Source organism: Prionailurus bengalensis, chromosome C2 (assembly GCF_016509475.1).
Source record: "Prionailurus bengalensis isolate Pbe53 chromosome C2, Fcat_Pben_1.1_paternal_pri, whole genome shotgun sequence".
Lineage (NCBI taxonomy): Eukaryota > Metazoa > Chordata > Mammalia > Carnivora > Felidae > Prionailurus > Prionailurus bengalensis.
In genome coordinates this window covers 143,291,544-143,313,366 of record NC_057350.1, presented here as the reverse complement: position 1 = coordinate 143,313,366, position 21,823 = coordinate 143,291,544, and the positions used below count along the sequence as shown (strand labels likewise).

At 40.6% G+C, this 21,823-nt stretch overlaps 1 non-coding gene across 1 annotated transcript; it reads right to left on the bottom strand.

Moving 5' to 3' along the window:
* Positions 1-8,184: 8,184 nt before the first annotated feature.
* LOC122492457 lies at positions 8,185-8,287 on the bottom strand. The gene has a single exon (XR_006299644.1). It is a non-coding gene; the product is annotated as a U6 spliceosomal RNA (small nuclear RNA).
* Between the last annotated feature and the right edge of the window lie 13,536 nt (positions 8,288-21,823).

The following is a 21,823-nucleotide window of genomic DNA, read 5'->3' as shown; positions in this document are numbered from 1 at the left end:
GGGGTACCATTTAAAAATGTAAAAATCTGGGGCGCCTGGGTGGCGCAGTCGGTTGAGCGTCCGACTTCAGCCAGGTCACGATCTTGCGGTCCGTGAGTTCGAGCCCCGCGTCAGGCTCTGGGCTGATGGCTCAGAGCCTGGAGCCTGTTTCCGATTCTGTGTCTCCCTCTCTCTCTGCCCCTCCCCCGTTCATGCTCTGTCTCTCTCTGTCCCAAAAATAAATATTAAAAAAATAAATAAATAAATAAATAAATAAAAAATAAAAAAAAAAATCACGCTTAGCTCAAGGGCCATACATAAACAGGTGGTAGGCAGGGTTTGACCCTGGGGCCATAGCTTGCTGATCTCTGACCTAGATGGTGAGGGCAGATATCCCAGGGCTTCTTTCCCTTTGAATTCGAGACATCTCCTAACGCACAGGTCAGACTTCTTCATGATAGTATCGGAATTGTCTCACAGTGTATCAAGTTTATCCAGTTACTCACTCATATTCTCTTGTTTGGTCTTCACAACGATTCTATTAGATACGAGGAACGAGTGTAAGTGTGCATTGCATTTCCAACCTGTTCACTTTTTGTACGGATTATAATGACATGAACAGAAGAAAAATTTACCCGAAATGTCACTACCTCAGGAAAAAAATGTTGACATTTTTCTTTGTACTTCTCAATTCTTTTTTTTCCATATCTAGGCAAACTTTCACTGAATTGGCATCATAATGTGGATAAAATGGTACATCCCAGGTTTTCACAGAGTGGATTTATGCATTCTACCATACTTCTAAATAGGCCTCAGGGTGAATATTTATGATTCTATGTAGTATGTCATTATCTGTGACATACGTCCTTTGCTGGACATTTAGGAAGTTTCCAATTATTTACCATGATAAATAATGCTGCAGTGAATGTCTTTATTCACTTTACTTTTATAGGAATATTTCCTTGATATTCCCAGAAGTGAAATTACCAAATAAAGTACAGTAACACTCTGATTACTAATATGCTTTGGAAACACCTTTCAAAAAAAGTTATACCAAAGCAGGTTTCCTTAGCATGGGGTGAAAGCAATGGGCCATGGAGCAGTCCAGCCCTGTCATGGTCTCCGGTGGGACCTTGGGAAGTCACCTCTACCTTAAGCTTCAATTATGTCACCTGTCAAGAGAGGAACATAATCTCTGCCTTCCGTGAGAATCAAAAGAGACAGTCGATCACACTGAGCAACTTCCAAACACCAGTGAGGATGCTATGAAATGCTGATGGGGAGACTGATAACAGTGATGATGAGCTTCAAGTTATGTGTGAAGAACCAAGGCTCAGATTTAAGAGTCTTGTCCCAGGCCATGCAACTGGTAAAGAGCACTTCAGACTCCAGTTCATGCCTTTTTCTGTTTCTCTTTGATGGCACCCAGGATCTCCTGGGACTTTGAGTATAGAAACAGTGTTGATTCCTTGCTCACTCTCAGGGGCATTTCGTTTGCAGACTGATTTCTAAGTCTCAGATGTCAGCCAATTTGTTCCTTCCAGATGCTTGGACCCTACTGGGACCCCCACCTGCTACGCCTGGTGAACTTTTTTTTTTTTTTTTACTTTTTAAATTCAAAAAGTAACAAATGAGCATTATGTGACATAACATTTGTGCCTTCAAGCCCTCACATCAGCCTAGTCACTAAACTTGCCAGAGCAGTCCTTTCCCTTCTGACAGTATTTAGATTGCTATTAAAGTAGATGTCGACAAGTTCTAACTCTGAGTTCATTTATATTCATAATCTTTTATCCACATTCTGATAGTTCAAGGTTAATGAAATCAGTACTCCTGAAACTGAAAATTAATATCCAAGAAGAATTCATATGAAAAATATAATACTTCCTCCCCTTTATTTCTTCTTTTACAAAAACAATATCCACAAGAAAGGTCAAAATTAGAGGCGAGAATAATTAACATGAGAATTTTGACAAAACCTATAACCTCTGTCTACATTCTATAACCTATTCTGATTGAAATGCAAAGACAGAGTCTACGAACTTTCTTGCCAGTTCTTAATCACTCCTCCCAGGATGGTTTTCTGTAAGTTTACTCATTGATAGAACTGCATTTCTAGGTGTTGGCTGCACTTGGTAGCAAGCGTGATTTAAAGTTGAGGCAGGGGCACCTGGGTGGCTCAGTAGGTTAAGCGTCTGACTTTGACTCAGGTCATGATCTCATGGTTTCTGAATTTGAGCCCTGTGTTGGGTCTGTGCTTGGAGCCTGGAGCCTGCTTCGGATTCTGTGTCTCCCCCACTCTCTCTCTACCCCTTCCCCACTCGCACTGTCTCTCTCTCTCTCTCTCTCAAAAACAAAACAACAAAAACATTAAAAATTAAAAAAAAAAAAAAAAAGTATTTGAGGTAAATCTAGTTCCAGGAATTAATGATACTTGTGGTTAGAGACTGAGGGCATTTGTGGGTCTAGAGCATGTCAGGAGACGTTTCCCTTAAATAGTCAGATAGTAAAGATTTTAGCCTTTGCAAGCAAAAGGTCTCTGTTGCAACTATTCAACTCTGCTATTCCAGCACAAAAACAGCCATAGACTATGTGTAAATGAGTAGGTGTGGCTCTGTCCCAGTGAACCTTCATTTACCAAAGCAGATGGTAGGCCTGCAGGCCAGAGTTTGCTGACCTCTGGTCTAGAAGCTAACAGAACTTGCACTTCTGGATGTCAGTATCTTAGCACTTTGTAACCCTTGATGATACTTTAATGGCACATACTATCCCAGTGTTTTCTGGCACTTTGTGAAACCAGCCCCTGGTGAAGACTTGCTGGGACCGGGTGGCACTTATGGTTCTTGACCTTCAGCACTTGAAGTTTTACGCTTGATGATCCTTGCGGCTGTGAGTGCTTGGGGCATTTACATTTCTAGAAGGTAATCAATCATTTAATAGCACTAAAGGTCATGTGCCGATCCTGAAGTCATAGCCCTGAACCCATAGTAAACACTCAGAGAATGTTTGTCGAGTGAATAAATGACCTCTTTTGGGTCTTCAAGGTATGCTAAAATTGGATCTCTAACATTTACAGATTTCTAAATTCCATGCTTCGTATCCAACAAAAACTGACTACTTAATTTGGAAAAAGTAACCAACTTGGGCCAACAGGTGGTTTGAGTTTTCCTTAATTCATACTCGCAGTCACCATGAGCAAATATTAATTAAGAACCTACTATGTACAGGGTAGGGTACTTCCTCTAACCAATCATTTCAAGTGTTATACTGAGGTATCTGGGTTCACCAACTTCATAATCGTCTCTTATTAAAGCTTGGTATCTCTCCCGATGCACTTTGGAGAAATGTTTGCATTCCCAAAAAAAGGGCGATGCTATTATACACAGATCCTACTGGTCTCATACTTAAATAAATAAATACTGAACTTCATCTTTCTTCGGCACACTCTGGGTTAGACAACTCCAGTTCTGCAAGTATAAAATAATGAGAACTAAGTCAGTTTTACCTACTGACTTAAGAACATGATTAGAACTAAAACATTACTTTGACAAAATTTCACTTATCCTCAATGAATTTGTTTTTTAAAATAAAATAACTAAGTGAAGGTGGCGACATTTCTGTGGAAGGAATTTGCCCACAGGTCTGAACAGCCACACTAACTATCGAGGTTTTGGCGCCATCATGTGGCCATTTAGATTTATCCACTAAAAACTAAGTGCCACTGTCACCGTTTCCAATCTGTTCTCTTCCAGGAGACAAAAGATAATTATAATCAAACTATTATCTAACTTATAAAGTTACCTCACTATTTTGCAACCAATTTTTGTCCAGCCTTGTGGAATGTCCTGGCTAAATGTCTCCTGAATCCTCTCTTCTGCTCTCCCACAGCCAGCACCCTGGTCCAGGCACCACATCTGTTTCTCTGCAAATCTCTCTCACAGCCTCCTAGACCGATCTCCCTGCACAGACTCTTGAGTCCCTCCAATTCATTCTCTACTCTGCCACAGAGTTATTTGTGTTAACACCAAACTGATCATGTCACTTCTGAATCTACCTAAACCCCCACTTCAGTAACATCCCACTTCTCCTAAGAAAAATGTCCCAATCCTAACATAGCCCACAAGTCTCATAGAGCTGTCCAACACAGCAGCCTCTAGCCACATGTGGTTCTGGAACCCCTGAAATGTGGTTGGTGCAAATTAAATGCGATGTCAGTATAAAATGCACCCCAGACTTTGAATACTTCAAACATAAAAAAAAAGAATGTAAATTATCTCATTACTAATTTTTATAGTGATTATATGATTATATTACATGAAATGACAATACTTGGTATAGAATGGGTTAAATACAATATAATTTTTAATGTTTACTTATTTTGAGAAAGACAAAGAGTACGAGCAGGGGAGGGGCACAGAGAGGGAGAGGTAGAATCCCAAGTAATCTCTACACTGTCGGCTGTCAGCGTGGAGCCCAACACAGGGTTCGATCCCACGAACCACCGTGAGATCAATGACCTGAGCCAAAATCAAGAAGAGTTGGATGCTTAACCGACTGAGCCACGCAGATGCCCCTAAATACAACATAGTTTCAATTTATTTTCACCTGATTCTTTTTACTTCTACAGTGTGGCCCTAAAACCTCAGGATACAGTGAAGCAAACAGGAAAAGTCCCTTTCCCTGTGGTGCTAACAATCTCATTGGGAGAAATAGGGCATAAACAATATATATCGCAGAGTATGTAAGATAGTGACACACGCTAAGGAGAAGGGAGATACGAGGCACGCAGACAGGCAGCTGAATTTGACATAAGTAATTTTAGGCAAGGCCTCACTGAGTAGGTGGTTTTGAGACATAGGAAAAGTGAGAGAAGACACCAGGAGGCAAAACATTACAGGCAGAGGAAACAGCAAGGGCAAAGGCCATGAAGCCAGCGCAGACCTTGTTTATTTAAGAACTAGCAAAGACGTCAGTGTGGTTTAAGCTCAGTGAACAAGGGGAGAAGGGGAGGTCGGGGAAATACCAAGAGCCAGACCATTTAGACTCGCACAGAATGTACTAATAAGGACTTTTGCTGGGAGACAGGAAGCTACCCAAGACTTTCAATACCGCATTTACGCTGACTCGGAAAATCTATCTGCAGCCCTAGCTCTTTACCTGACTCACACCTGGATATAAAACCACTTGATGTCTTCTCTCGGCTGTCTAAAAACTCTTTCGGATGTTACCTAGGCAGCTAACTAGACAACACTGATTCCTGATATGCCACCCCTCCATGCCCCGCCCAAACCTAGATTGCTAAATTGGATCTACATAAACCTATTCAGCACTTACATACAAATAATTTACGGTAAAAGGCTTCCAGTTTCTGCTCCCAGATGCAAAAAGATTAGAAATTATCACGCTTACATTCCAACAAGAAACAGCTGAGCAAACTGAAAATCAGTGGCTTTCCTTGGACCCATCACAGAACTGAGGTAACAAGGCAGATAACACCCTGTAATCTGGAGAGACAGATGCAGGCAGTGACTTACAGCCAAGACCTGCTCACCAGGAGGAGAAGCCACTGGAGTCACAAACTGGTAGCCTCAGGGTCCCCATGGTTGCTACAATTACACAGAGAATTTGACTCCTAGGCAACTGACAGGTGTCAAAGGCTTTTCCAAGTAAGGAATGAAACCCGAAGTAAAATATCTACAGAAGCCATGAAATCTAAAAGACAGGTTTGACTACATAAAAACGAAGAAGTTCTGTACAACGAAAGGGGAAAAAGTTAAAAGATAACTAGAAAGTCGGAGGGAATTATTAGCAGCAAACGTATCAAAAGTTCAATGTCCATAATACATAAATAACACCTACAAATCATGTTTTTCAAAAAGACAACCTGAGTATAAACAGGCATTTAGAAAAAAAAATAGTTGTATTTGGGGAGAATCTAGCAGATTGAGAAAAAATGTTAAGAGATAACATTCAGTATTAAAGGAACACGGATAAAAAGGCACCGTAAAACAGCACTGGTAGGAGTACATTTTGACAGCATTTGCCAAAATATTAAACATGCAGACGTTTTGAGCCACTTCTAGAAATTAGTAAGTGAATACATAGAAATACAGGTATAAAGGGGCGCCATGGTAGCCCAGTTAGTTGGCTAAGGGTCCAACTTCAGCTCAGGTCATGATCTCATGGTTCGTGGGTTTGGGCCCTGAGACGGGCTCTGTGCTGATGGCTCAGAGCCTGGAGCCTGCCTCGGATTCTGTGTCTCCCTCCTTCTCTGCCCCTCCCCACTCACACTCTGTCTCTCTTTCTCTCTCTCTCACTCTCTCTCTCTCTCTCTCTCAAATGAATAAGCATTTTTTAAAATTTTTTTAATTAAAAAAAAAAAGAAAAGTCATGCTTCGTTAAAAAAATTAAAAAGAGGGGCGCCTGGGTGGCTCAATCGGTTGAGCGTCTGACTTCAGCTCAGGTCATGATCTCACAGTCCATGAGTTGGAGCCCCGCGTCAGGCTCTGTGCTGACGGCTCAGAGCCTGGAGCCTGCTTCACATTTTGTGTCTCCCTCTCTCTCTGCCCCTCCCCACTCATGCTCTGTCTCTGTCTCTGTCTCTCTCTCTCTCTCTCTCTGTCAGAAATAAATATTAAAAAAATTTTTAAGGGGCGCCTGGGTGGCGTAGTCGGTTAAGCGTCCGACTTCAGCCAGGTCACGATCTTGCGCTCCGTGAGTTCGAGCCCCGCGTCGGGCTCTGGGCTGATGGCTCGGAGCCTGGAGCCTGTTTCCGATTCTGTGCCTCCCTCTCTCTCTGCCCCTCCCCCGTTCATGCTCTGTCTCTCTCTGTCCCAAAAAATAAATAAAAAACTTTGAAAAAAAAAAATTAAAAAAAAATTTTTAATAAAAATAAAGAAAAAAAAATATATGCATGAGGAAGTTCTTGTTACATTGTTTCCAACACAGAAAAATTGGAAACATTCTAATATTTGCCATTAGGAACTGCTAAGAGTAGGTATACCCATTCGGTAAGGTTCTATGCATGTGATAAAGGCCTGTTGTAACTCATCTACTGCCTTAAGAAAATGTCCACAATTTGTATTTAAATAACAAAATCATGATAAATATTCAGAGACTTAAAACAAAGTACTTAATGTATTTACTCAAGACCTCTTTTATGGCCCCACAATGAAATTTTACAGTTTTCTTCCAAAAGGACCTTTACAGTTTTAGTTAAGTTTATTTCTGTATGGTTTATGTCCTGTAATGCCATTATGAATGGAACATATTTTTCTATTATATTTCCTATATAAATTTCTATACAGTTTATATAAAATGTATTAATATTTTTACATAAGAAATCTCCTGATTTTGTATGTTAATTTATAATTGGGCTTCTTAATGAATCATCTTATTGTTTCTAGTAGTTTCATTTCCTACCCCTTCTATTTTTTATATTTCCTTCTCCACACCCCAAGAGGAGCTATTAAATATGATTGCAGTTCAGGGGAATTTTACTGCTAAACACCTGGGAAAAGAGAGTCGGGAACCATAAAATTACACATATTTGGAAAGAAAACAGTTTTACAAAATCAAGTAAGTAACTATGTGGTCTGTGAACTAAGGTTCCTAAAGTCGGTCTCCATCTAGGCCACGGTATTGTTCACATACTTGTTAAGCTTTCTCCAAATGAAACTTGGGCAGGAGCACAATATGTAAAAACTGTGCTGGTCTGACGCTGCCATAAAAATTACTCTTTTTGAATCTATGGGGGTCCCAAGATAACTTTTGGACACAAATAAATAAGGCATTTGCTACAGTCCTAAAGGCATGTTCTACGATCAACATATTCTAGGCTTTGATTTGGCTTGAAGGAACCAAAAGACAATGTTTTAAAATATATTTGGCCAATTCTTGAAAATCCCTACCTGTTGACCTCATAAACATACCACAGTGAGTGATTAAAATTTCAATGTTTCATGGGGCCCCTGGGTGGCTCAGTCTGGTTAAGCGTCTGACTCTTGGTTTTGGCTCAGGTCATGATCTCACAGTTCATGGGTCCGAGCCCCACACTGGGCTCTGTGCTGGCAGCACGGAGCCTGCTTGGAATTCTCTCTCTCTCCCTCTCTCTCTCTGCCCCTCCCCGACTCATGCTGTCTCTGTCTCTCTCAAAAAAATAAACTTAAAACCAAAAATTTTTAATCCCAACGTTTCTGCTGATTTTTTAATATGAAACGCTTCACGAATTTGTGTGTCATCCTTGAGCAGAAGCCATGCTAATCTTCTCTGTATGGTTCATTTTAGTGCATGTGCTGCCGAATTGAGCCCTGTTTCTGCCGATCTTATGTCTTTATGAAGATTATCAATTTAAGAAAGGTCTTACTCTGTACGCCCACAGCTGCTTCTCCAGAAGTCAGGAAAGTCAAATCAAAAGTGGAAAGAAAGCAAAAAACTTTGAAAACGACGTAGACCAAGGATAGGGCTTTACAACAATGGGGCTTTCGTCCGAAACTGTGCCTGGTACAAATCATTCTTCCAGTTCCATTTACATAATTGGCTAAGCTGAGAGGTCTGCCGTCTGGCAAGCACTCACTTATAAATTTGGTTCTTTCAGTCCTATGTCAGGTAGAGGAGGCAGCTGTGCTTTGGAACTTCTCTTACTCTCCTGGCACACGTCTATGTGTGCTTGCATAAAATTCCATCTGCTGGTATATGGAGGGATTTTAATTGCAAGACCGCATTTGGTGAGTGGATGAGATAATACGCCGAAAGTTTTCCACATGATGAAATTACATCTCCCAGCATTACACTTTTTGATTAACTGACTAGGCTAAACTACATTGTTTCTGAGCAAAAGCCTCTCTCCCCAAATCATGTTTTACAGCAGAAGGAGCTGTCATGCTCTGAGCAATCACACTGACCAGAAGGCTTTCTCTACAGTAAAGCCTGTCACTTGCTAGAGCCTCTATAGAAAGTACAGTATGGCACAGGGATTAAATGAGTATCTTTGGTAACTGCCTTGTCACGATTGGTATAAAGAGAATAAATACACAGTTGAGGAAAATTACAGCTATCCAGACGTACACCACTGAATTAGCCTAGCCTCGACTAAACACACTAATCATTTTCTCCTTAACACGCCTGCTTTCGCTTCTCTTTCTTACAAGTTAATTGTACCCCCGACCCCAGGCTTAGGCTACACTCTAGCTTTCTGTATGGGTTTAAGTCTGGATTTGCAAGCTACAGAATTCAATACCTCCTCTCACAGCCAGATGAGGTACGTTAAGTTCTATCCGTGCGTCCATTTCTTCCTCCCACTGCCCCTGAATATGCTGAATATTTGTTTTATGCATCAAGTATTGCTGATGAAATGTCTGATATCATTCTGATTTTCTTCCCATTGTAGGTAATCTGTCTTTTATCACCGGTAGTCTTTAGGATTTTCTTTCCATCCCTCATGTTTTGAAGTTTCACTACAATATGTTAATTTTTGTGGAAGGTATAAGGTCTGTGTGTCCACTCATTTTTTTTGACATATGGATTTCCAAATGTTCCAACACCGTTTGCCGAAAAGATTATTCTTTCTCTATTGAAGTGCCTTTGCTCCTTTGTCAAAGATCTGCGGGGTCTATTTCTAAGCTCCCCATTCTGTTCCATTGATCTATGCTAATCTATGCTATCAGTTTGCCCTACAAAAAAGGTCTGCAAATATAAACTCCCACCAACACTGTTTTATGTTGACCTTTTATCCACATCCCCATCAACACTGAATGTTATCTTTTAAATTCTTTTCTAATTTACTAGACTACTCCCTTCAAAAAAAAAACTTCTTTTTTTTCAAAATGCCTGCTTACCCTTTAATGTCTTGGGTGACATTTTTAAATTTTTTAATGTTTTTATTTATTTTTGAGAGGGAGGCCTTGAGTGGGGGAGGGGCAGAGAGAGAGGGAGACACAGAATCTGAAGCAGGCTCCAGGCTCTGAGCTGTCAGCACAGAGCCTGACGCAGGGCTCGAACTTGTGAACTGTGAGACCATGACCTGAGCCACTTAACCCACTGAGTCACCCAGGCATTGGGTGACATTTTTAAATTATCTGTTTACATGTTATACATTGACGTTTCATTACCAATTTGTAAATAGCTCCCTCCAGTTTCCTAGTTACCTTTTAACTTTTTTTTTCCTTTGATTGTACAGAAGTTTTTCATTGTTATGTAGACAACACATCTTTTAAATTTTTATTTCATTTCATTTCATTTTAAGAGAGAAAGCACGCATGAGCAGAGGAGAGAGGCGGGGGGGGGTGGAACCTAAGTTGGGCATGGAGCCCGATGCAGGGCTCAATCCCACGACCCTGGGACCAGGACATGAGCCAAACTCAAGAGTCAAACACTCATCCAACTGAGCTTCCCAGGTGCCCCGACAAACCCATCTCTTAGATTTCATGGCTTGTGTAAACATTTTACTTCCAGGTTTCATTTCTGACTTTAAAAAGCCTTTGGCACCTGCCAGGTGCCTAAGAGTCAAATTCTCAGTCTAATCATAGCAACCATGTGGAACCTGTGGTTTACATATTTTCATCTGAAATTTTTGCTTTCTCATCTCAACATTCTTCTTAACATTGCTTCACATTTGACCTAGCTAATACATCTAATACCACCTCAATTAGTGTTTCTGTCTTGCAGAAAAGAAACCCCCAGCACAAAGTAGGTAAAAATAAAAGTATATTCCACTCCTAGGTATAAAGCCCAAAGAATTGAAACCAGGTGTTGAAACAAAAAACAGATGTTTATAGCAGCACTATTCACAAAAGCCAAAAGAAGGAAACAACCCAAATACCCATCAAAAGATGAATGGATACACAAAATGTGGTACATCACACACTGGAATAGTATTCAGTCATTACTAGGAATGAAATATTGATACCCGCCACAACCTAATGAACCTTGAAAACATTATGCTAAGTAAAAGGAGCCAGATGCAAAAATTCACATATTGTATGATTCCATTTAGACGAAATAATCAAGAATAAGTAAATCCCTAGAGACAGAAAGCAAATGAGTGGTTGCCAGGGACTGTGGGGAGAGGATAATGAAGACTGACTGCATAACGAGTATAGGGTTTCTTTATGAGACGATAAAAATGTTCTGAAAACTACATAGAGGGAATGGTTGCACAACATCTGTGAACATACTAAATGCCACTGAATTGCACACTTAATTTCTTTTCAGCTTATTTATTTTGAGAGAGACAGAGAGAGTGTGAGTGAGGTAGGAGCAGAGAGTGAGAGAAAGAGGGAGAGAGAGAGAATCTCAAGCAGGCCCCGCACTGTCAGTGCAGAGCCAGAGGTGGGGCCTAAACTCACGAAACCGTACGATCCAGACCTGAGCCAAAATCAAGAGTCGAATGCTTAACTGACTGAGCCACCTAGGCACCCCTGAACTGCACACTTTAAATGGTTAAGTTTATACTATGTGAATTTTACCTCAGTTCTTCTTAAGTACAAATAGATAATAAACATTTCCTTCTAAGGTAGGGATCGTAATTTCTACCTACTGTAAATGCCTGTTATAATGCTTAGATGATACACAGAAAGTTAGAGCATGGTACAAATACAGCATGATCAAATATATCATAATCATGATTATTTTCCTCTCTAGGACAGATTTTGCCTTCCTTTCAAAGCTTCTCAGCTGTGGTTTGTCATTCGTAAATCTGTTAGGACAACAAATTGCTTAGTTTTCACCACTGCCCTGCTTGAATTTCAATAAAAGGAAGGTCATGGTTAAAATTCTAGCCCATCTCTGTCCCTGCTCCAATTAGGAGCAGGCAGCTGCTGTTCCTACTGACTGGATTACAAACTGTGGACTCAAAAAAAGCACAAAAGGCAGTAACTGTGAGCCTCTCCTCTAAAGAAGAGTTCACTTTGGTGTTGTTGTTTTATTTTCTTATTCAAAAATAAAAATTTTTAAATATATATATATTTTTTTAATATTTATTTATTTTTTAGAGAGAGACAGAGACAGAGGACAAGTGGGGGAGGGGCAGAGAGAGAGAGAGGGAGACACAGAATCCAAAGCAGGCTCCAGGCTCTGAGCCGTCAGCACAGAGACTGACGTGGGGCTCAAACCCATGAACCGTGAGATCATGACCTGAGCCGAAGTCAGATGCTTAACCGACTGAGCCATCCAGGTGCCCCCAAAATTAAACATTTTTGAGCACCAACTATATGTCAGGTACTTGGGATACATTTGCCAACAAACCAGTCAAAACGCCAGTTCTTGTGGAGCTGGCCTTCTGTAGAGGGAGAGAGAAAAAATCATAAAAATCTTAGTCAGGAAGCAAATTTTGTAGTATGTTAGAAGGTAATAAAGTGCTACAGGAAAAGGGAAAGGTGACGAGCATCAAGAGTGTAAGAGGGTAAGACGAGCATCAACATTTCTAATAGGCGATCTGGCTAAGCTTCCTTGGGAGAGTAGCATGTGAACAAAGATGTTAAGGAACAAAGAGACAGATCTCTAGGAATCTCACACTCATCATGCAGAGTGCTTGGGGCAGAGCCTCGGCAGATGTCCTAAGGCAGAAGCATGTGAGAGCCTCAGCACAGAGACCAGTGTGGTCAGAAAGGAATAAGCGATGGGAGAGAAGATGGAGATGAGATTAGAGGGGTAAAGGGAGAAACAGATCACATCCGTCCTCCTAGGTACTTGGAGGGACTTGGGTCATGAGCAAACAGCAAGGTTCTGAGCAGAGGCCTGGCTCGTGTCCAGCTTGACTGTCCGGGGGGGGGTTCCCTCGATGACGCTAGCTCAACATACTACCTAAGTCATATGCTTCTTGTGCACATTTCGGAACCTTCTTAACCCCGCCTCTCACTTTAGCCACTTTCAGTTACTAGCTCTTTGACTTCCTTTGTCCCAGAACAAGTAGAGCATATGCCCTGCCTTAAGCTGCACCAAATACCACGTGCTTTCTGCCCAGGAATCCCTTTGAGGCCAAACCAAGATGTCTTCCAAATCACTTGGAATTCTTTTTTTTTTTTTTTTTTAATGTTTATTTATTTCTGAGGCAGAGAGAGACAGAGCATGAGCGGGGGAGGGTCAGAGAGAGAGGGAGACACAGAATCAGAAGCAGGCTCCAGGCTCTCAGCTGGCAGCACAGAGCCCGACACGGGACTTCGACTCACAAACCGCGAGATCATGACCTGAGCCAAAGTCGGTCGCTCAACCGACTGAGCCACCCAAGCGCCCCTCACTTGTAATTCTTAATCCAGATGTACAAGGAAATGAGTATCAGCGAAGCCACTCGCGACCATGGGGAACAGAAGTCAATGAATACATTCCTCCCTCTTGCACTGCCACCAAGAAAACAGTTCTTAGATGCACTGCATAAGACTCCGCGTGACATCTCACTGGATCCAACACAAGATGCCTCTAGTGCTGGTCCAGTTCAATCATCTACCCCTGTATTGACTTACTCCTTTCCAGTTTCATTCCTCCATCCTGTATTCCTGTTCCCTGAGACCATATTTCCAAATAAATTGACTTCACACAAACATATCTCAAGTTCTGCAGGAACTTGAGGGAAATTAGGGGAAATCCAACCCAAGACACCTCCCTACACTTTCAAACTATGGCCTTATTCCTCCAGAGTGCAGTCCCCTAGAATGTGGTGCCCACCTGGAATGTCAACAATTGTCTCTCACACACACACACACACACACACACACACACACACACACGGCCTTGATTGACAGCTGGTTCTACGCTGGCTGCCCCTTTAGCTCCCTCTGTTCCCCACAGCCAGGAGCAGAAATTGAATCCAGAAACAGGTGGCCAGCAGATTGTGAAAGGCCTGGGGTGCCATGCCCAGAATTTAGGCAGAAGAGATTCATTAGATATTTTTAATCAGGGCAGGAATGTGATCATATTTTGGAAAAATAACCAATGGTAGTGTAGATGGTAGATGGGAGGAAGAAAGTCTGAAGCCATGAAGCAAAATAAGTTTAAGAATATACACTCTGGGGGGGCGCCTGGGTGGCTCAGTCGGTTAAGCGTCCGACTTCAGCTCAGGTCACGATCTCACGGTCCGTGAATTCAAGCCCCGCGTCGGGCTCTGGGCTGATGGCTCAGAGCCTGGAGCCTGCTTCCGATTCTGTGTCTCCCTCTCTCTCTGCCCCTTCCCCGTTCATGCTCTGTCTCTCTCTCTCTCTCAAAAATAAATAAACGTTAAAAAAAAAATTTTTTAAAGAAAAGAATATACACTCTGGGGTGCCTGGGTGGTTCAGTCGGTAAAGTGTCCAACTTCGGCTCAGGTCATGATCTCATAGTTCGTGAGTATGAGCCTCGCATCGGGCTCTGTGCTGACAGCTCAGAGCCTGGAACCCGCTTCAGATTCTGTGTCTCCCCCTCTCTCTGCCCCTCCCATGCTCTGTCTCTGTTTCTCAATAATAAATAAACATTAAAAAAAATGTTTTTAAGGGGCGCCTGGGTGGCGCAGTCGGTTAAGCGTCCGACTTCAGCCAGGTCACGATCTCGCGGTCCGTAAGTTTGAGCCCCGCATCGGGCTCTGGGCTGATGGCTCAGAGCCTGGAGCTTGTTTCCGATTCTGTGTCTCCCTCTCTCTCTCTGCCCCTCCCGTGTTCATGCTCTGTCTCTCTCTGTCCCAAAAATAAATAAACGTTGAAAAAAAAATTTTTTTAATGTTTTTAAGAATATACACTCTGAATGGTCATTAGTTTCTCCTCAAAAGTGATCATCTGCCAATAATGCTGGACACAGAAGTAGAGCGAGGGCCCCAGGGGAATGGTAGATGTAACCCTCCTCAGTGGGGTCCTCCTGTGGAGGGGTGGGTTGCCCTGGGTTGAGAGCAGCTTATAATAGGTGCAGAGGAAAGCTAACAGATAAGGGAACATGGTGATTGATGTTAAGGATGTGGTTGAAGGGATAGATCGTGGACTCAGATGGGGAAGGTACAGAAACCACACACAATGCACAGTCTACAAGAATCAAAACAGTCAAAAAGTGGTGGTTTTGAGAAGGGACAAAAAGGTGAAACTTTAAAATATCCATCTTCTTAATTACAATTCTAAGTGGAAGGTTTGGCATAGAATACATGGATACTAATCACTCTGATGAAGTTTGGGGATTATTGGTGGATTTCAAGGATAATTGGACTGAATATGCAATGAAATTCAATTCTGCTTAACTGATGGGAACGAATGATCTCATTTCAAAGTCTAAAGTGAGAATGGACAAAAACTTTCTATTAGTTCAGCATAAATATTAATATGGGGCCATGGGTACAAGGCTAGAAAAATGAGGCCAGAATCACAGCCCTAAAATTAATTAGAATGACGGTCAAAACTAAATGCTATAACATTTATAAGAGTTTATGAGACTGATGCAAATATAAGTAAACTAACAATCTTTTAAGACAACTTTAAAAGTAAATTTAGTTTAGGGGCCCTGGGGTTGCTCAGTCTGTTAAGCATCCAACTTCAGCTCAGGTTAGTTTGTAGGTTTGAGCCCTGCATCTGGCTCTGCCTTCAGATCCTCTGTCTCCCTCAGTGCCCCTTTCCTGCTCATGTGCACACGCTCTCTCTGTCAAAAATAAATAAACATTTACAAATAAATAAATGAATAAGTAAATAAATAAACAAATTTGGATTATCAATTTGGTGATTTTTTTCTTTTTCTTAGTAATTTAACTTTTCTATTTTCTTTCTGTAATTGAACAACTAATCACTCATCTTCATTTTGACTATTAACATGATTTTTGGGGCGCCTGGGTGGCTCAGTCGGTTGAGCGTCCGACTTCGGCTCAGGTCATGATCTCGCGGTTCGTGAGTTCGAACCCTGCATCAGGCTCTGTGCTGACAGCTCAGAACTTAGAACCTGCTTCAGATTCTGTGTCTCCCTCCCTCTCTGCCCCTCCCCCACTCGTGCTCTGTCTTTCTCTCTCTCTCTCTCTCTCTCATGCTCTCTCAAAAATAAATAAACATTAACTATTAACATGATTTTCATATACATGAAAAACAAATAGCCAAGATAAATGCAAAACCCAAGATGGGAATGAGGTCTGTAAACTAGCAAGGAAGTTTTTGCTTGTTGGATTTGGTCTTTTACTTCCATCTAATTATAATGGGTGTATGAAATCACTTCCACTAAACTGCATTTATCACCTTTAAAAAAAAATCCAGAAAAATGTATCAAGGCTTAGAAAAACTACAAATCAATATAGGTACCAATAAAAAAAATTCAATAGCCAAATCCCACTATATCGCTTATCTATCGCCACATTAATGCTTTGTAACAAACACCCACAAAGCCTCATTGGCATCCACAGACAATCTGTTCGTGTTCACAGAACGGCGGATGGGTTGTCGGTTCTGCTGACCTTGCCGGGCTCGCGCAGGGGCCTGCGGGCTGGGTGAGGACTCTGATGCAGTTAGAGCTTCACTGAATACGTTTACCTGGGCTCGTTCTGCTTTCACTCTCCCGGAACCAGCAGGCTGGCTCGGAATGTCCTTCTCATGGCGACGGCAGCAACTCAATTGCAAAAACACCTTTGGGACTCTGCTTGCACCACGTTTCTAACATCCCGTTGACCAAAGCGAGTCACCGGAGCCCAAAGCTGGGACGTGGCACCCTGCTCACAAGGAAAAGTGCTGGAAAGTAACATGGCAAAGGGTACAGATGCAGTGAGGAGGCCAAACGTCCAGACGCTGGGACAATCCACCATACCCATTCTTAAGAATTTACCCAAGGAACTGTTTTAAAAGGATAAAAGAACAAAACCATGCTCAGGACTATTTATTAAACACAGATTATAATATGGAGAAATTAGAAACGTACATCGCCATGAATAGATGCCTTGTTAAGCACATCATGATACAGGAAAATGATCATGTGTACCACTATTAAAATCAGTGTAGATCCTTTTCCTCTTTAAATGGAAAAATATCCACTACATGCAGCAGATGGGTGTTAGAGGAAGGAAGCAACTTTCAGAGTAAAATGAATGGTATGAACCCATTTATGTAAAATGCATACATATTTCCACGTGTTGTATGCATATGTAATATCTCAAATAATGTCATCTGTAATTGTCTCTGAACTGTCGAGTTTCAGATGCTTATTTCTTTCTCTGTATTATTTGAGTTTTTTATAATGTGTAATTATTTTACAGAAGTAATAAAATAGTCAGAAAATAATAAGTAACTCATCTTTAAGGTTAAATACAGGGGAAAACAGATCTTTCTTCTCAATTTTATTCCTGATTCATTGTCAAGATGTAGATTGGAAGTCCTAATTTTTATCCACAAAAAGAGAGTTAATATTCATTTAAAAACAAACTTTGGGGCACCTGAGTGGCTCAGTTGGCTAAGCATCCAACTCTTGATTTCCACCAGGGTTATGGGATCGAGCCCCACACTGGGCTCAATGCTCAGCATGGAGCCTGCTTAAGATTCTCTCTCTCTCTCTTTCTCTCTCTCTCTCTCTCTCTCTCCCTCCCTCCCTCCCTCCCTCTGCCCCTGACCCCTGCTTGCTCTCTAAAATAAAATAAAATAAATTACTTTTTTATTAACTGGATAGAAAGTACAAGGATATGTGTTATCTATGCTTACACTCTTTTGTGTCTTAATTATTTCGTATTACACATTTTTGAAAAATTTTTAAGACAAACTTGTTTCACTATTCAATGTGTTTTTATCACAAATGCAATTTTTTAACATTTTGTTCATATTTTTAGAAAGAAAGAGAGAGAGACGGAGCATGAATGGCAGAGGGGCAGAGACAGAAACACAGAATCTGAATCAGGCTCCAGGATCTGAGCTGTCAGCACAGAGTAGAACATGGAGCTCAAACTCACAAACTGCAAGACCATAACCTGAGCCGAAGTTGGACACAACCAACTGAGCCACCCAGGCGCCCCACAAATGCAATTTTTTTTTATTAGTCTGAAACTTGATGTCCAATAAGGAAGATGTTTCAATTTGAAACTATTTTTAATAATATGCTGGAATCCTCTAAGAAATAATCACTCATTTAATAAAATAATCACTTACTGAATTCCTACTGTATATAATGTACAGTATCAAAGGCTATGGGAGGCTTTTTTAATGTACATGACAAAGAATCTACTGTCAAAGAGCCGTAAGTTTCATATTCTGAAGAATCCTCTCTAAGTACAAAATGCTATGAAGAATTTCTAATTCTAAAATTACCTAAGGGGGCGCCTGGGTGGCGCACTCGGTTAAGCGTCCGACTTCAGCCAGGTCACGATCTCGCAGTCCGTGAGTTCGAGCCCCGCATCAGGCTCTGGGCTGATGGCTCGGAGCCTGGAGCCTGTTTCCCATTCTGTGTCTCCCTCTCTCTCTGCCCCTCCCCCGTTCATGCTCTGTCTCTCTCTGTCCCAAAAATAAATAAACGTTGAAAAAAAAAATTTTTTTTAATTACCTAAGTATCAAAGCTACATTTCATAGAGAAGATCCATCTCATCTATTGGACACTCATGTTAGCATCGCTGGCCTGAAATGACCACACAGGTGTTCCGGGCCCATGCTTCTACCAACTTGAAACTTTGCTCCAAAATCTACAGACAGTCAATAGGCAACTTTATGCCCCAAAGGCTACAGGGCACCAAATAGAATGTATACTAAAGAAAAATAACAAAAAGAGTGGTATTAAGTAGTAAGCCTAGGATGGTGATCCAAAACTGGCCAATATCCCAACGTGACTGTTCACCAAGACTACTTAAAGCTCCTGAGAATGGTTTGTCAAAAGAATTCAACGTATACAACTTGGCCTGAGCTTAGTGTGACTGTGCACACAAACTCAGCTGCCACATTTTCAACTCATTGCCCTCCACTTTCCACCAAAAATAGGGATTCCATCTGTATGTTAATAAGCACTGCAAGAACTTTGCAGCATTACCAAATACCAAATTGCAGCCAGATTTCCTAGTAGGATACCGAGTTGGTGATACATTCACTTTAGTTCTTGAATACTAAATACCAATTGAAGGCAATATTTGTTGCCTTCCAACTGTTGTTACCCCAAACTCCTATAGTTCGTATTTTCAGTACAACTGCATTTACACGTTGATTTACGTTTAAAGCATTTTCATTCAGGTCCTACATTCCTTCACTGATCATATATTCTTTAAAGACAAGAAGAGTATCTATTAATCGTTGCAGCCCCAGAATCCATACCACATCGTCTAGTAATGTGCCAATAAGTGGCTTCTAAATAAGTGAAAAAATTCTAATGCTATTTCTATTTCTAAGCAATAAAAATACATCCGATGAGATAAGATTAAAAGAGCACTGGACTTGGGAGTACAGAGACGTAGCAGACACTGTCGGCTACCAAAACACTTTGCAACGCTATCATCTTTTAGAGCAAAATCTGCCTCCAGGGATAGAGACTAAAAGTTCCAGATATTTCCTTTGCCTGCCTCCCTTGTTACTGGGGTTAAAAATATAACCAAGTTCTAGCCAATGAGATATATGAAGAAATGTCTGGAGAATTATTTCTTGGAAAGATGTATCTCCTAAATAAAGAGAGGAAGAAAGAAAGAATGTAAGAGAGGAAGAAAAAGAGAGAAAGGTGGACAAAATCAAGAAAGAAAGGGGAAGGGGGAGAGAGAGAAACAGAATGAGAGAAATAGACAGGAAAGGAGGACAGAGGAGAAAAAAAGAAAAGGCAGAGGGAAAGATGGAGAGAGAGAAAGAGGTCTCCTATCTTTCTCTTTCTGCTTTAGATTGATTCTGTTCTGTGAAGATGTGATATTTGGAGCTCCTGTAATCATAGTGTGGCCTAGAGGGAAAGGTCGAGAGAATCAGAGACATCAGTCTAGCTCCTTGAACTAACCTGGAGCCATTTGTTTCCAGTCTTCTTTTAATATAAGATTATTAAATGTCTTCTTTGTTTACACCACTATTAGCCAAATATACTGCCATATGTAGCCAAAGGCATACTATTTGATGCAGAAGGTGTAGGTTTAAGTCCCAGCTCTGCCACTTACTGTCTACATAACCTTAGAAAAACTTCTTAATATCTCTGAATCTTTGTTTCTCTACCTATCATAACCTTACTGAACAGGGATGGTATAATGAATGGGGAACCACTGAGGACAGTAAACAGCTGTAAAAATTAATTTCAAGTTGAAACTAAATAAAGATATCCTCATATTTTTCAATGACTGTTGACAGACCATGTCCTCAAATCTCAAAATCAACAGGTAAAGAAAAGCATACCATAAAAACAAAATCAAAATATGCTGACAAACAGAAGCAATTAAATTTCTTATATCTCTAGGTTATCTTTTTATCAAAAAGAACTCCCAAGCCTCATTTGACCAACTCCAAGAATTGTGCTTTTTTTCCCCACAAAAATACTATAACATGGTTTTAAACAATATGAGTTCTAGTCTTCTTAAAATATGTTTAGGGGTGCCTGAGTGGCTCAGTTGGTTAAGTGTCCATCTCTTGGTCTCAGCTCAGGTCTCAATCTCAGGGTCATGAGTTCAAGCCCACATTAGGTTCTGCACTGGGCATGAAGCCTACTTAAAAAAAAAAAAAAAAAAAAAATATATATATATATATATATATGTATATATATGTGTATGTATACATATATACATATATATGTATACATATAAAAAATATATATGTATGTATACATATATACATATATATGTATACATATAAAAATATATATATGTATGTATACATACATATATATGCATATATGTTTAAAGTGGGCCAAGAGACATTTTTCTGGAACATAATTATAGCAATATGGACTAATTACAGGATAAATCCAAAGGCTGTTTTTCCTATGACAGGTTGCACACTTACTGTAGATAATGGCTCAATCACTTACAACAGCATATAATTACTCAGCATTTACAGCTAAGTACTCTATATGCCTTTGCCAAATGAAACCATGCAAATACTAAAGAACAGACTTTAGAAGAGTAAATGGAGGAAAAGCATAAGTGTTTTACTTTCAGGTTGCCTAGTCTATGATTTAGGATGATTTGGTATTCTTAGTTGCACACATTTGTGTGGGTAAACTCCAGGCAGCTTCAACTCAAACAAGCAGAGGCGCAGCTCAACCTGCCCTAAGTGAGAGGCTTGTTAATCACAGCAGATAGTAGTAACTACTATTTTATCTACTAGACATATACACTTTCCTCTCTCCTTTTTCTGGCAACAAACTTTCCCCACTAGTCACAGGCTTAGGCCTATAAACAAAATCAGTGAAGTGCAACACCCTCCTGACCCCAGTTTTCGGTAACATGCATGTGACCCAAGAAGGGCCAATCAGAATCCTACTCTGGATTTACTATATGAATGTTAAGAAAAGTTCATCTCCATCAGAGAGAATCAGCTCAGCACATAGAACTGAATAACTAGTTTCATTGTTTGGGGCAATCCTGGGATTGCCAATAACTGGCAGGTTGCCAATCCAAATGACTTCTGGCAAAAAAAAATCACTGGTTAACCCAAGGACGTGACTCAATTGTTCCTCCAGATGATAGCAAGCAAAAGGTGGGTGGTAAAGTAAGCTGTCATCTGAATGCAGGTAGAATTTAGGAAAGACTTGGATTAGCTATACCATTAGAACACTGATTAACATAACAAGCAGAAACAGAGAGTAATTGAGAGTAAAGGTTAGTCAATCCAAAGAAGAATCTAGAGCAGCACTATCCAACAGAAATATCATGTGAGAACCCTATGTAATTTTTAATTAGTAGATGTATTTCAGAAAGTAAAATTAAAGGCGAAAATAATTTTAACAATATATTTTATTTAACCTAATATAGCCCAAATCTTATCATTTTAACATATAA